This window comes from Lepeophtheirus salmonis, chromosome 12 (assembly GCF_016086655.4).
Source record: "Lepeophtheirus salmonis chromosome 12, UVic_Lsal_1.4, whole genome shotgun sequence".
Lineage (NCBI taxonomy): Eukaryota > Metazoa > Arthropoda > Copepoda > Siphonostomatoida > Caligidae > Lepeophtheirus > Lepeophtheirus salmonis.
Window position 1 is genome coordinate 2,794,053 of NC_052142.2, and position 16,392 is coordinate 2,810,444.

General features: G+C 29.4%; 2 long non-coding RNA genes across 4 annotated transcripts; one reads left to right on the forward strand and one right to left on the reverse strand.

Moving 5' to 3' along the window:
* The first annotated feature begins 5,690 nt into the window (after positions 1 to 5,690).
* LOC121126779 (uncharacterized) lies at positions 5,691 to 7,660 on the forward strand. 2 transcript variants are annotated; one of them, XR_005867175.2, is made up of 3 exons: positions 5,694 to 6,592; positions 6,646 to 6,785; positions 6,849 to 7,660. It is a non-coding gene; the product is annotated as an uncharacterized lncRNA (long non-coding RNA). The 2 variants fall into 2 exon arrangements; XR_011782322.1 differs by having other exon boundaries at positions 5,691 to 6,592; positions 6,646 to 7,660.
* A 550-nt stretch (positions 7,661 to 8,210) lies between these two features.
* On the reverse strand, positions 8,211 to 13,237 carry LOC121126778 (uncharacterized). Of its 2 annotated transcripts, XR_005867174.2 has the most exons (4): positions 12,953 to 13,237; positions 9,366 to 9,670; positions 8,975 to 9,295; positions 8,211 to 8,731 (listed from the first exon to the last, which is right to left on the reverse strand). It is a non-coding gene; the product is annotated as an uncharacterized lncRNA (long non-coding RNA). The 2 variants fall into 2 exon arrangements; XR_005867173.2 differs by lacking the exon at positions 12,953 to 13,237 and having other exon boundaries at positions 9,366 to 10,186.
* Positions 13,238 to 16,392: the final 3,155 nt, after the last annotated feature.

A 16,392-nucleotide genomic window follows, 5' to 3' on the forward strand; every position in this document is an offset into this window, starting at 1 on the left:
TTTTTTTTTATAAAACCGAATAACAGAATTTGACTAATGAAATAAATAATAATGAAAAAAATATAGTCTATATCGTGGGCAAGGAGTAATATATTTACAATTTTATAAAATAAGATGATAAAAAAACAAACAAACAGTTTTATTCATTTTTGCAACTAAGTTAAATATTCAAATGCCTATCTATAACTTGGAGATATTTCGATTTGAATTAAATAGGAAATTCATGATTGTTACATGTCTATTGAATTGACTATTTATTTATTTTTAAATATGAAGAAATAAATGTTTATAATTAAAAAATGTTTTATTTATATTTGTGGTTGATAATTATAATTAAAAATACGTAGCACTAAATAATCCTTAAAGATTATAAAATAAAACCCGCCTTGTAACTTTGATAGTATATATAAGAATGAGTCTATATTCATTTACTCGTTTGTAATACATACAAGGTACTATGAATGCATAATAATAAGAACAATCACACTCCATCTCCCCTTTGAAAGAGAGTTAAATACCAATAATTATTTCAATACATTAAAACGAGGACTTCGTCTCAGCTTGGTCGAAGATTTAGCTATATCTGAAACTAGTTCCATTTATGTATAATCTCGCTTTATATGAATCGCATTTCTTCGCTTTCTGGACCTGTCTTCACTTTTTACCTCATAGGAATTTCCATGCCTATGCTTCGATATAATGACGACCTTTCGTTGCCATCTCTTTGATTTCTCATCTTGTAAACATACTCTCTCCCCCTTTTGAAAAGTAATTTGCTGTTTATATTGATCATTCTCGTACATTGGTAATTCTCCTCTTAGTTTTCTTCTAAACATAATCTCGGCTGGAGAATCACAGTCTCCCTTTGGTGTATTCCGAAATTCGGTATGGGCCTTTTTAAATTTGGCATAATTATAATCTACTTTTTCCATTAAATGTTTCATATTTTTTAACTGATGATTCGGCATGTCCATTTGACTGAGCGTAGTAAGGTGATGAAATTTCGGGTATAATACCATTAAAATTAGAGAATTCTTTGAATTCTTCAATTTTAAATTAAGGGCCATCATCACTTCTTACATATTTTGGGAGCCCAAAGTCATAAAACCAATCTAGTAGAATATTAGTTACTTAAATTTATCGTAGTCTTTTTCAATGGTTCAACCCAAGAAAATCCACTAAATCTATCGACCATCAATAAGTAAGCCTTCTTATTTTGGTGGAATAAGTCGAGGGGATACTTGTTCCATAGGTTGACTTGTTATCGTTTTATTATGTTTTGTCGGTTTTGTTAGACTTAGTTGAATTTCCATACATTTAGAGCACGACTCAATACGTGTTTTAATTGAATTGTTCGTTCCAGACCAAAAGTATCTATCTCGGGCTCGAACAATACCGAGAGCTCGATAATGACACTACTTGGTATAATAATTTTTCCATTTGTGATTAGTAGTTTGTTTTCCAGTGAAATATTCTTCATAATTTACTTGTAAGAACGTATTGGATGTTGCTTTGATACATCCTTAATTTGTTTGCCTTCCAAAAACGCTATTATCATTTCTTGATAATTTATATCTTCACTTGCAAATTTTTCAAGTTCTTTTAATTTAGGATCAGGCTTGATCAAATAAACGTTGTAAATTTTCTTTTCAGGTCGATCTGGCTTGGAAACGGGAGATAGGAGCGACGTATCTGCTATAATATTCTTTTTTCTTGAAATCCACATAACTTTGAAGTTATAAGGTGTAGTGCACTCTAAAAATCTTATAAATCGTGGATTTGAGGTATCAACTCGATTAAATGTACATTCCAGTAATTTATGATCTGTGTACACATAGAAATTAGCACCTTTTACTTAGTGCAAACATTTTTCCTTGTTCCATGCAATTGCTAAACATTCAAGTTCCATTGCTGAATACCGTGTTTCGGCTGGAGTTAATGTTCGAGAACCACATTGAATTAAATATCACATTTACCACTTTTATCCTGTTGAATAAGAGCAAAACCAATACCATTAAGCTTACTTGCGTCAGTAACCAACTTTGTAATTTTTTTAACATCGAAATGAGCTAAAACGGATGTTGAGTTCATAATTCTTTTTGATTAATCGAAAGCTTTTTTTTGTTTTTTTGACATTGATATTCAACATTCTTCTTTAATAGTTCTCTCAATGGTGCTGTAACTTCTGTATAGTACGGATGAAGTTGAGCTAATTGATTGGTTAGTCCAATAAATGATCTTAATTCAGTAAGATTTTTTTGGCTATGGTAACTTCACCATTCCATCAATTTTTTTTAGGATCTGACTCGATACCTTCACCACATATGAGCATACTTGCAAATTTCACTTTTATTCCATATTGAATTTTATCTTTTGATTAGGTAATATTGTTCTTCTCACAACGTCTGAGTACTTCTTCCACCTTTTGTAAAACTTCATCTTCATTTCCGCCAGATATCAAAATATCATTCACAATATTCATAACATTCTTGATTCCACATAAAACAGCGTCTGTCCTTGGACAAATCTTATCGTTAGAACTACAAAGACCCATCGGAGCTCGACAATATCGAAATTTTCCTCGGGCTTTGTTCAATGTTATTAAAGCTCTACTTTCTTCTGCCATTCTATTTTCTATCTGAAAATAACCAATTTTACAATCTAAATTACAGAACACTTTACTTTCATTAGGAACTGATTGAACAATATCTTTAACAGATGGAAAAGTGTGAATTGGATGGCTGACATATGGATTTAAACTTCTAAAATCTGTTACAAGTCTTATTCCTCTACCATTCGATTTTGGAACCATCATTGAAGGTGAACACCATTTCGTAACACTTGGTTCTGGCTCAATAATACCTAAGTTTTGTATTTTAGTTAATACTTCTTCTGATTGATCTTCTTCATGAAGATGGAACTGTTTCGCAGTAGTGATTTTCAATGGTATATAATCTTCAGCATTCTGAATGAATACAATTTTCATCGGAGGACCAGCCATAGGCTTTAATTTATCACAATTAAATACTCCATTTATTTTTTGATTAAATTGTTGAGCTTGATTTTAATTTAATTTCGATGCTGTTACATGATAACATCGGGAAATCCTTCAAAATTATTGCAAGACTTTGACAAGTTTTCCAACAGAGTAGCAATTCATTTTTTTTCTACAGACTTATAAGGCCCGTTGCTTTACTGACGGTACCATTAAATATTATAGTTAATTTACAATTCTCGACAAATTTTATTAAATTTTCACTTGAGTTGCGGATATTATGATGTAGATTATCATTCCATTGAATACTATATTTATCGACAATATTATTAGAAATAATGGTAATTGGTGATCCAGTATCAGGTAAACAAACGGAGGACATTACACAAACTTTCTAGCCAATAAGATGTTGTATATGCACTTAATCAAATAACAAAAATAACTTTTTCTTACTATCACAAGAGTTGACTATATGTGTATCCAATGTACTGTTGCATACCTCTAGCATACCTCTTGAGTGTAGAATTTTCTGTTTGTTGAATATCCATCAAGCAGTGATGCAACTGACTCAACAGTTGTTATTGCTTCTAAAACTTGGTAGATTAATTTCATCAGAATTTTGGAATCTAATTTTGTCAAAGGTAGAATTGCAATAATGTCTCAGTATTGGTTAGTTAAGCTCTTGATCATTGCACAAGCCAAAGTCTTGGTTTGTGTATCCCCTCCATGTTCAATAACGTAAAGTTTCCCTCCTGTATACTCACAAACTTGCATTGAAATAAAAAGGCTATAAATTTCGTATAAAAGTGCCTTGAAGTTCTTGTAGTTTACCCATATACTTCATCCATAATAATGGTTATTATTCTTCTCTATCGTTGAGATTATTGACACTTTGATCTAAACATTTTATGGTTTCATGATTAAGTACTCTATCGACTGTAAATCAGCTTAAGAACCTTGTTAACCACTGAATAGATGCCAATTTTAGTATTCCTTCGCTCAACATAAGTTTGTACAAAGATGTAGATGGCCTTTTCAAAATAAGAGCCATTGCTAAAAATTATAGGCATTACTTAAATTAACAACTATATTTACCCAGCGTGCTTTGGGAGTTTTTCCTATGTCCTTTTTTTGGATTCACAAAATTCCAGTATCTCAGTCAAAAACAAGAATGATGGTTTTAAGCGGTAATCGATATTTTCATCAATACCGTTGAGTAAGTCAATGGAATTGTCAATGACGAAGTCTTTTTTTTGATATAACTGTTTCAGAATATAGTGATTTAGTCTTGGAGATCAAATTACCTAACTGACTTAATGATGTAGTCAGTCGAGGCAGCACATAAAAATATCTTATGGTCAGAGGACTTCCATTTCAAATGAGGGTAAGGGTATAGAACAAGACAGATTTTCCTTTCCATTGAATCAATATATCAAAAGGTAAATACATTCCACCGATATTACTTTTTAGCTTTGAAATGGATTGGATTTGTTGACTTGGTTTTCATTTAGATCGTAGAATTTCTCGAGTACATTCATGAACAGGATCTTCTAAATTCGGGAATACATGAAGAATAACCCCTGGATTATTCCCTCCATTATTATATCCTGATCTACTTACAGGGACACAACATATTTTAGCCATTGTATTGCATCAGTGAAACTCAAGAGGTCACGAGACTCGATATTATTTCCGTGAAGTAAGTATTACAAAGAAGGGAATTCAAAATACTACTGATGAAGCTGTTTCTTCTCTCTATTATCCCGACCGATGTACACTTTCCTTTCCTGTAAAAACTATAGTTTAAGTTCATAGATATATAGTAGTTATTGATTAATTCAACAGTTTATCAGTTATTAATATATATATATCATTCATCACTTTGTAAATCATCTTTAGCAACTATATTTTGAGTTAATAGGTTACCATGATCTATCATCTGAAAATAAGGATTTCTCAGATACACTAATAGCAGCACAAAATATAATTTTACAAAAGAATACAGATATTTTAATATGCAAATACATTTTTATTTAATAGTTTATGGTAATTTTTTTGCAAGTTCAACTTCAATACAATCTTTTTTATGCTCCAGCAATAATCTGTCATCATATCAACATCTTATCTTCCTCCATAATGTTTATACATTACTATAAAATTTTAATTAAATTTTTCTTCCTGCTGATCTATTTTTGTTTTAATATTTATTACGGAATTTTTATAAAATAAGCTGCTTAGGTTACGTTGAATATTGATTACGATAATATTCCGTGAAAAAAAACTCTACATTATTTCAACAATAATATATTCTAATATGATTAAAAATTTAGTCATGAAGGGATTAAAACAAGTTTATAGATGCTTCATATTCAAAATCATAGATTAATTGATGGATATATTACCGACTCAATTTTGCCGCCCGCAATAATATTGTAGTATATTGTTACACAACCAAAATAGCTTTTTTTTATAAATTTCCTTAATTAATATTAAAACAAAATATACCAAAAATCAATCAAAATTGACCTTTTTTAAATAAAATTTATTTTAAATTAAAATGTAAGGTCTATTCTATAACTTCAGCTTGGATATGAAGCACTTGAAGAAAAAATAAAAAAGATATTCGCTTCTAGGCAAAGTACTTCATTATACTGATTTTTTATTAGTTATATACATTTTTTATTAATTGTAATCAAGATAAGTTAGAAAAATAGTTAATTTTTCAAATGCTGAATGTATGTATCAATTTGTTATTTACCTTGATTTTCATCTATATAGGTCTTTTATGCCAAAATATGCTACTGAATCAGAGTTATACCTTTAAATCTTGATTTAAAAAAAAGGTTTAAATACCAAACCTGTTGAGGTTGAAAGTTTTACTGGTCATTTTCGTGTTCTACGGCTTTAATAAAAATAATAAATGTGGATTTCAGCCTGCGTGCAAAAATGTTGCTGTATAGTGTAAATAGTAAGATTGATAATTTTGGTAAGAATACAAAAGCGTGCGAGGAGAAGAGAAGAAATACTTATGGCATCATTGATTAAATAATATAATCTTCTATCAAGAACATTATCATTCCCGCCTTTATTATTCAATACTAATATAATAGAAAATGCTGATAGTCGATAGAGAACTGAATAAGATGCCTAAAATAACGTCGCCTTCTGTCTGGATTTCTGGAAACGGAAGACCAGAAATTACGAAATACTTACCGGATAAGAAACAGATGGCTTGCCGGATTTATCGATATAAATGTGCCTTTAGTCCCCTGTCTAGAATTACACGCCACTAACTATCCTCATCTCATAACACGAGTATGGTTATTCATCTATAAAATCAAGTTAACGATGAATACATCAAGTGTGACTTTAACTTTGATCTTACAAAGTTGTTTATTGCATGTAATATAACTTTATCCATTCCTAATCATCCTACGTTCAAAAAATTTATGAAGAAATACACGGGTAAATTCTTCCCTTCCCGTGGAACCATCATTAATTAATGGAGGATGTTGGTAATGATATCATTTATAGAAATGCTTAGAGTCATCCACAACAAATTACTAAATGGAACTCTAAATTTTGTACCATCTAACAGTAAGTATTCATTTTTTTTTCAAATCTAATCATAAAATATTATCCTACTTTAGCTAAAATTATCAAGAATTATGATACACAACTCATTAAATGGCAAAAACAAGTGCTTAAATGGTCCCAACAACGTGAGTAGTAACTTTGGATGGTTCGCAACTAGTTTGTCTGACATTAGTTTCTTCACTTAAAGACTTGGGTACGATCATTAGGCTTTTGCAATATTACAAAGTCAATAAATATACCTTTTTTCCCCCTTAAGGATTAGTTATGGTAGATACGCCCAAGAAATGTTGTTCAGAAAACTCATAAAACTACATAATTAGCTTTTACACTAAATCTTTACGGTGGATTTAATTCTAACATTTTTTTAAGTATATTTATTGTCTAATTTTATGATTTTGACATTTACTTTATTATTAATAATTGTTTAGATCTCAACCGTTGAGATATATCTATCATGTGCACAATTGTATATAGCAACTTCCACATGAAGAAGAGGGGTGATTATCTTTTTTAATAAACTGGCTTGTGTTTAGCAACTTAATGTTATGACATATTTAAATAAATTCATGTAATAACAAGATAATATTAGTTGGATCTATCTAATATTTCAATATTCTGCATTTATAATTTATTGTTATTATAGGAAATAGGAGGCAGTGATCTCCTTTTTTAGGCATTTGGGATTCAAAAAGACTTACCCACCTCTTAGAAATTTAATAATTAAACTATAATTTGAAGGGGTAAGGAAAATATTTCCAGATGTTTTAAATTTGGTCACACTCTCTGCAAGTCTGGCAATGAACAAACATCTATTAAAAAAAATACATGCAACGTTGACGTCCATCGAGGCTCTCCCAATATAAAAGAAAACAAAGGGAGGAAATCTTAATGATTTCATTCTCGAAAACCAGAAACATGTTATGGTTATGGAATCTTCATTGCTAACTCCAGCCAGAGTAATGATCTCGAATTTAGCCACACCAATGGCCTCAAAATAATTGAAAATCTTCCTTCGGCTCTGAAGAGTCCAATCACTCTACATGACTCAAGTCTGATAAATATGAAAAATAGAAGTAACATTCAAAAATAATTTTCCTCATCACCAAACGAAATTCATAGGTGGAAGCAATATGACTGAGATTCCTCTCCCAATAGAGATGAATACAAATAAGAATGCCAAGGACCTCATAAACGGAAGATCCATGTCTGTCCTTAAATTAAAATTTAGATTTTAATCTATTAAAACGAATCCATCTATTCGTCTCCTTGACTCAGTTTTCCAAGTATCTTCAGAAGATACTCATCTAGACACTCTGTCTGGATGAGTATGGACTGGTTCTTCTCATTCTCATTTATATGCTAATGTCAATGAAATGTAATCCTCGGAATCTGTTTCTTTAGTGACCAAGGACTGATTCACCAAAATAACAAAGAGCTATCATCCCTTCGGATCAGGATCTTTTAAGATAATACGAATAAAGTCCATTCATATATAACTCATTGACACGTAGTTGAGGAAAGTTACCAACATTTCTTCTATAAAAGTCAAGATAATTTTTATTGAGGAATGTTTACTTTCTAGCTCCTTAATAAAGAAAACGACAACATTCAACATATATAAATAAAGAAATAATTTATTTTCATACAATTTATATAAATCTAAAACCTATGGTTATCGGAGACTTCTGATCTCTTGTGCAATAGAAGAAATAACTATTTTTTAATATTTTGTTGAAAATTTTATAGCATTTTGATTTATATTTCATTTCAATGGAATCAATTATTTTAACGTTAACATTTAATCCATACATAATGATATCCTGAGGTTCCTTTTAAATCTATTTTTGTATCCTGAATACATTTCGATTGATCTAATCAATATTTACTTATAATTAAGTTAGAAGTAAAAATGCAATTATTTATTTTAGAAGCCATTGGCTTTGGCTAATTTAAAATTAGTTAATTTATGTCTTGTTTGAATATTATAATATTTTTGAAAATTACTTAAAAATATACTGATTTCCACACTATTCATACAATTTCATAACTTAGGAAAATGAAGTGCATCAGGAAAGTGACGATGAGGATTCCAACAGTTCTTCAAATATTTGATAAAAATGGAAAGGACCATTTTTTAACCTAAGATTCATAGTAAGATTATCATTTATCATATGGAAGGCGATTTGTAGTATATAGAAAAGGTTATTAATAAATAAAAATATGAATAAAGTTTGTATAACTGTAGTTGAATAATTTTTTTTATATATCTTTCTTATCTATTACTAAATAATATTTTTGAAGCATGGTGCCTCTTCTATTCAATGGGTATAAATTATTATATTTAGTCAAAGATTAAAATAATAAAGTACTAAAAAAATTCACCTTTTTTATTTTACAAAACCACAGTCGCTGATTTAAAATACAATTATAGTATATTTCTTAAGAATATCCTAGGATAGATAGTATTTTATTCATCTATGTGATGGATTATTAATGATGATTTGGATCGATAACATAGTTCGAATGAGGTCTTTTTGGTGCAGGTATTTCGAACATATTGATAATTTGTGTTCAACGGATCTAATTGGTCATCTTCGTTTTGAGTTGGACTTAAAATACCCTCGTTGATGTTCTCAGTCTTTACCTCCTCCTCAAATACATCCAAGTATTGATAAGGAGTCATATTCAATGCTGTTGTCATCGCTAATTTTATAAAAAGTATAGGGGTAAGAATGAATATTTCTTAGCAATATTCAAAAAGCCTTAAACTTACTCCATTTTCAAATGTTGATCAAACGATGATTTTCCTCAAATGGATTTTACTTGCTTGTGACCAAGGAAAAAGGATGGGGCTGCATCTTGTTTCAAATGTCGATATTCTTTTCCTCCGATGGAAACTAGAGTTTGCCCTGGATCTAGGAAATTTTCTGGTTTGAAGTGCTTTTCACATATCTGAGTATGGTGATATTTTCCAGAGTGAACCATTGACATCTTCTCCTCTCAGAACAATATTTCATTTAAGACATATACTAACTACTTTCATTTGAAGGAAATCGCAATGATACTTCCTTCGATCACCTAAGGGGCAATACAAGACGATGGCATATTTATAAATTATAATTATAACTAACTTACAAGTTACAAATATTGAAATTTGCAAATATGAAAATAATAAATAATTATAATAGAAATAAAAGTATAAAAGATAACTATAAATCTTATAAGTTATAAATAATAACTCAAGCATACAACGGGGGAACAAAATAGTCATCTTGTGCGATGCTAGCACCGTCAATACTTATATTTGCCCAAGCTACAGTGAGTCACACCACCTTGCAGATAATAAATAATTTTTAGTTTGTTAATGCATTATTAGCAAGATTTTTTCTGAAAGAATAAATGTTTATCTTCATTTAGTCAAATAGTCTCAACTCACTGATTACTTAAATTTTATATCATGGCCCATTATGAAATCCCCTAATTAATGGAACATCCTTTTAGATTGAAGGAAGCATGAGTTGAGACTATTTGACTAAATGAAGATAAACATTTATTCTCACTGTAGCTTTTATTGAACACAATGGACGCCCCCATACCCCCCAAAGTGCAACTTTGTTTTATTAATAATGATATACAAAGGTCGGCATAATCAAGTTGACTAAAATCTCGTAGGAAGTCCAAACTTCATAATCAATTTCTTGAATAACGATCGATTTCCGTTTTAAAATAATGTTACAAATTTAAGGCAAAGGTTTTTAGGGAATTTATATTACTTCATTTTGACTATGAATTTTAATAAGAATAATAAAACTGTACTAATTTTTATAATTATATCTAAAAATATACATTTGATTGATAATTTTAAAGAAAAGTGTTTAAAAAAGGGGTTATATAATATTTAAAAAAATATTGATTAACAGTTATTTATAGCAATCTTAAGTAGTAACCATATTTAGATAGGACAGGTGGTACCCTTAATTGGAAGATGGACCCAAGGGAGTAAAGTAGCGAATAACGGAGGATATATAATATCTAAGAGTGTTGACTTGAATTTCATATACTAAGTCTCGTACAGGCCCTAGCAAGTCATATTTAAATTGCAATTATTTTAATTATAAATGTAAAAGCTAGAAACTATTTCTTTACTTTTCCCAATATAGTTTTGCTGATTAAAGAAATGCTCATCAGTTGATCATTGAATCCCACTGATACTCAATTAATCCTTGGAGTTCTAAAATAAAATGAATTATTCGTTGTTACCATCATGGATATCTTAGCTAAACATAGCTCTAAGCACAACCATAAATATTAACTCCCTTGTAGCATTCTCAAAAAAGTCTCTGTGCCGTTATCCAATTAACCCACTGACTTTAAGAGCTTTGAACTTAAGTCGGTTCTGATGTTTATTTGTTTCAGAGTATGACTACTAAAATAGCTAAAAATAGATACCGTGATTTAGTTTCAAAAAATTAGGAAATGAATATTTTTTACCAATTATAAGTCAAAGGGATTCTGATGATTATAGTTTCAAGTCATATTCAATTTAATTTAAACTTTTCAAGGCAAAAAGTTATTAACAAATAAAAAATTATTAGTTTAATTTATTATAAATACTCATAGTCGATGTGAATAAGAGTATAACACAACTTCTTGAATAAGAGTTTGTGTAAAATATATTGTACACTCTGGATACATAAAAAAATACAGAAAGGTATTAAAGTTTTATTTAAATTAAATTATGAATTTACAAAAAAAAAAAAACGTTTTAAAAGACATTAGCAAACTAAAAAGATATGTTATCTGCAAGGTGTTGTGACAATATTTAATTTCGTAATACACAATTAACTAAGCAACCACCCCTTTAACATTCACCAATAGAAATTAGAAAGAGAAACCTTCCTCATAAGCTGGGAACACAAATATTGAGATTCTTATTCGTTGTCTGTATTACCAACTCCATGTTGGAAGGAAAAGATTTCATCTGAAATACGGTGTTTTTATAGTAGATATATTCCTTTAACTCCTTTAATATTTCCTTCACGGGTTATTCCTCGTTTCGGATCCTAACCCTTCCCAAGGATTGTATGGAGTCTCTCTGAGTCGGAGGCACTGAAACTAATTATCTTTTCAAAGACGTGCTATAATTATGTGGTGTTGTCTATTCCTATCTTTTCTAATCCAAACCATTGATTTTTGAATGTAAGATTGTCATTTCCAATAAATAATGGCCAAAATTTATATTTTAGTGATAGTATGATCCATCAATTATAGAGTCCCTAAAAAAGTTAGTAAAATTATAACACTTATTTAGAAGTGAATATCTTTTTTATTGTTTCTTTAAGTGTTTTATATCCTAGCTGAAGTTTTAGAATAAATCTTCTATTTTAATTTTTTTTTTTAAATGCATTTAAAATAGGTTATTTTTGGTCAATTTTGTGTTATTAATAATTTTGGAATTTTCATAAAATAAGCTGGTTAGGTTGCATTAAATATCGATTGCGATAATATTCCGTGAAAAAATTTAAACTCTTAATGAGTAATTCAACAAAAATAAATACTAATATGATTAAAAATCTAGATGTTAGGGGATTAAAACTAGTTTATAGATGCTTCATATTCAAAATAATTGATTAATTGATAGAAGTATTAACAATTCAATTTTCCTGCCTATAATAACATGGCAATATATTGTCACACAGCCTAACTAGCTTTTTATATGAAAATTCTTAAATTATTAAAAAAAAAAGATTGACCAAAAATTAATAAAAATCGAACTCTTTTAAATTAAAATTTAAGGTATATTCTTAAACTTAACCTAGGATACAATACACATAAAGAAAAAATAAAAAAGGTATTCACTTCTTAGTAAGGTCCTTCATTTTACTCGATTTTTTATTGATTAAATGCATTTTTTATTAATTGTAAGCAAGATATGTTAAAAAAATAATTCATTTTTGAAATGCTGAAAGTTTGTATCAACTTGTTATTTTCTTTGGGAAAGAGAAGCTTGGTGTTCAATTTTACTCAGAGGTATTTTGAGTTGTTTTGGAGGTAATTTGGAGGATATTACATAAACATAAAGAATTTATATATTTCTGAGAACTCGCTTGACTCTGGAAATGAATTAAAATGCTGACAAATAAAAGTTTTAGCAATTGCAGTCTTTCCAAAAGCACTTTCTGGCATTTGCATCTGCTTAGAAGGAGACATTGTTCAATTATATCAAAACCTTTAAAATAAACTGAAAAAATCAAATTAATTCAACTTGAATAAATATGATCCTATTTTGTGGACGACTTCAGGGTCAATAACCAGTATGAAGTATGCTGGACAAATAATAGATAAAACCCTTCTACTTACGTAGGATGTATTTAAAAAATCTACAAGTTAATTGAAGAGACTCTGGAGTCGGAACATAAAAGCTATCCGTGACAAGAATTTGAAGGCACTACTTTAAACGACAAAATGATATAGTTATATCTCATGTAATTGAATATTTTTTTAGTAATGTGTCTGAGATCTTTATCTAAGCGTTAAACAAAATAAATAATACACTTTTGCGAAACTTTTCCAAAATAAGTATTCAAATCAAATAATGTTTAATCATTCAATAATCAAACATTCGTTAAAGAACCGGTTTGAAAATAAATTATATGGTAGAGTTACATAATTCCTTTGTGAAAAAATGATCGGTGGCGTATTAAATATTATATGTAAGAGATTACCTCAATTGGGGATAAAATTGCTAAATTTTGCACTCTCGTCTCCTACACATATTAATAAATGTAGTAAAAATGTGTAATTATACAATGAACTAATGTCGATAACTGTAAATAATTCTTGAAATATCTTTGTAGTTTATGTATGTGGTCCAAACTATTTAATTTTTTTTCTAGGCATTCATGTATTTCTCAAAAAATAAATATTAAAAAGTATTAATTATTTAAATTTAAGATAAACGTATTTTACTACAAAACTACAATTTCTAATTAGATAATATAAATGTGATTTTTATTAATATATTTCTATAAATTATAATTGTTAAATATAATATATAATAAATACAATAAAGTACATTCCTCTTCACTCTATAGATAAGGTTTCATAAAGTTAATGAATTTATTGATGAACTAGAATTAACTGTCCTTAAACGATATAATTTGGCATAATATTTAAATTTATTGCGTTGATATCTAAAGAAACACGTGAATTCATCCAGTATGTATCATATATCATGATGTTAATTATGGTTATTAATATTGTCGTATAAAAAATTCGTTATACCATTTTTTCCTTTAGAATATTCATTGTAGCTTAAAGTTATTAATTTATTCTCATTCGAGAGCTTATCTATTATTGTAATTTTTTCACTATGTAACTTTTTGATAGTAATGAGGTATTACCTTATGAAATCGGTCTGTACATTTGTCATAGTTTTCTCTTGTGGAGAAAAAGTTATTTTTTGTTTTTCCCGTACATCCTTGAGGTAGGATGATTGTCGAGGGCCTTAATATTAACTTATATGTATTATGACTGTTATTAATACAATGAATGTATAATCTTATTATTTTTAGTCGTTGTTGTTTACATAAAAAGTGAAACTTTTACTTCCATCTTGAAAAATAAATTCTGTAATTAATAAAACTTTAATATATATATCAAAAATTGTTATTTTATTTATAAAGGTTGGATAAAATGGTCGTTAAAAAATATCTTGTCTACCTAAGCTAAGTTCGTCTTCCAAATCTTGAAGTAGCATCTCCTTAAAAGTAAAATTTAAATATATTAGATAACTCCTAATTAGATCTCTAAATAATAATTAAACAGTACGGAAAAAAAAGTTTGTGTTCACCAAGACACTTTTTAGCTATTGAACATGTGGGTCCTCTTTTCGCTACTGGGCTTAAAGGTATAGAAAGGATTCAATCATTATCCTTTTTTCCTTTCAATCTCAATGGAGGTCTAAAATTGGCGTGATATTAATGCACGTCGTGTGTTTTATCGTGGATGTCTCGAGTACATGGACAACAGACTAGAAAACGTATGTTCCAAAGGTTAACTAAGAAGTAGTTCAGAAATATATTATTTTTTTAATAAAAATATATTAATACGGTTTTTTTAATACAGATTGTTTAAGTTAAAATCTAAAAATATTTATACATAATAGGAAAATTAATAAGAATTCAAGACTAAATAGGCTGCAATATATCACCAACATAGTTTACATTAATTATTTCCAAAATATATGCACACACCAGAAAAATTAATGTTCATAATTTAAACATTGAAGTTTGGCAACTTCTCTAGATTTGAGCTTGTTTTCAGTTGATATTTTTCTGCCTTCCTGTCAGATGTTGCCATTGAGTTGAGAAACCAAATTTTTCACTGTGACGTTGAAGAAAATTTGTGAAATCTTGCCAAGAATACTTTCCCAGTACAGACCTTGATTACAGACAGTATAAACTATTGCTTCGATTATAGTTTCTGAGCTCTTTCTTGAATCTTTTAATAGAGTTATTTGAAATGAACAAAGTTAGGGTGCGATGATGATTTAACTCTGAGACGATTCAGGAGAATGATGAAGTATTCTTTCTTATGAAAGCAGTTATAAATATTTTTAAATTTGTGTCCAGGGTCGAAAAAGAGATGAATTTTTCTATTGTTGTGTGGGTGAGTAATTGAAGTCTTGAGCTCAATACCACAAAGAAAATGAGTGAAGAACTTCCTGTTGATTGAATGGTTATAACTAATACAGCCACAACGATAAATCCGATATGATAGAGGATTTTCATAATTGAGGAATTCAGCGTTTAATTTGACAACTAATATATGTGCTACCACATCCATGTAGTTTCCTTCTACGGATTTGATGATAAATGTAAGGACCGTTTTAATTGTTTGGTTGTTCTTGCAGCCAAAGAACTTACCTTTCACTAACTCGACACTTTCTGCGAAGTATAACTCTTCGATTATAAGATTGACATTACGCTCTCTGCTTTTAAGGTGTTTGATCCTTGTTACAAGATATTTAACTATAGATGACGGTAGTCCAGTCTCTACCCTAACTGCAGTTGACAGAGATCTAAGATACTTGGGGCATGGAACTGTAAGGCAATTCATCTTGAAGATTTGATTTATAGGTCGTACTAGAATTTTGCCACAGAATACAAACATAGAGAATATAAGGTGAAACTCTCCTTCTGTTTGGTTTCTCGAAGAGTAATGTTATCTGTTCTATGATTAAATACAATTTTTAAGAATGAATCATCTCCGAGTCTGGGGATGCAAGTAATTTGTTCAATAAGCTTATGATGATTTCATAAGTATCTTCATTATTCCAGAACTCTTTTGATCCTAAATACACAGCAATGTTGAGTACTTCAGTTACTGATTTGATGGCATTAACCTTTACAGTAAGATACTGAACTATTGATTAGCGTATGATCCTCATGAAAAATTTGAAAGGTAAGGTCTTCTTGGATTTTGAGGCTAGCCATAATATGAAGGTCCCTACTTTCTGTTACTTCCAGCTTAATAAGGGCCAATTTGGGAGATTTAATGATTATGAGCCCCCAAGGTAATGTTTCAAGTAACAATTTATCGTAAAGCTCGTTAACGGCGCCTCTTCTTCCCCAAACGTTTTGAGCTCCAAGGTTTCCTCAGTCTCGTTTTAGAGATGGAGTTATAGGACACTAGTGGATGCTCATTAGTCTAGGATACGGATACAGCAGTTGTGAAGAGGATGGTAGTTACTTTAATTCTCAATTTATTTTGGACCAACGTGTCCTTTAAGTGTGATA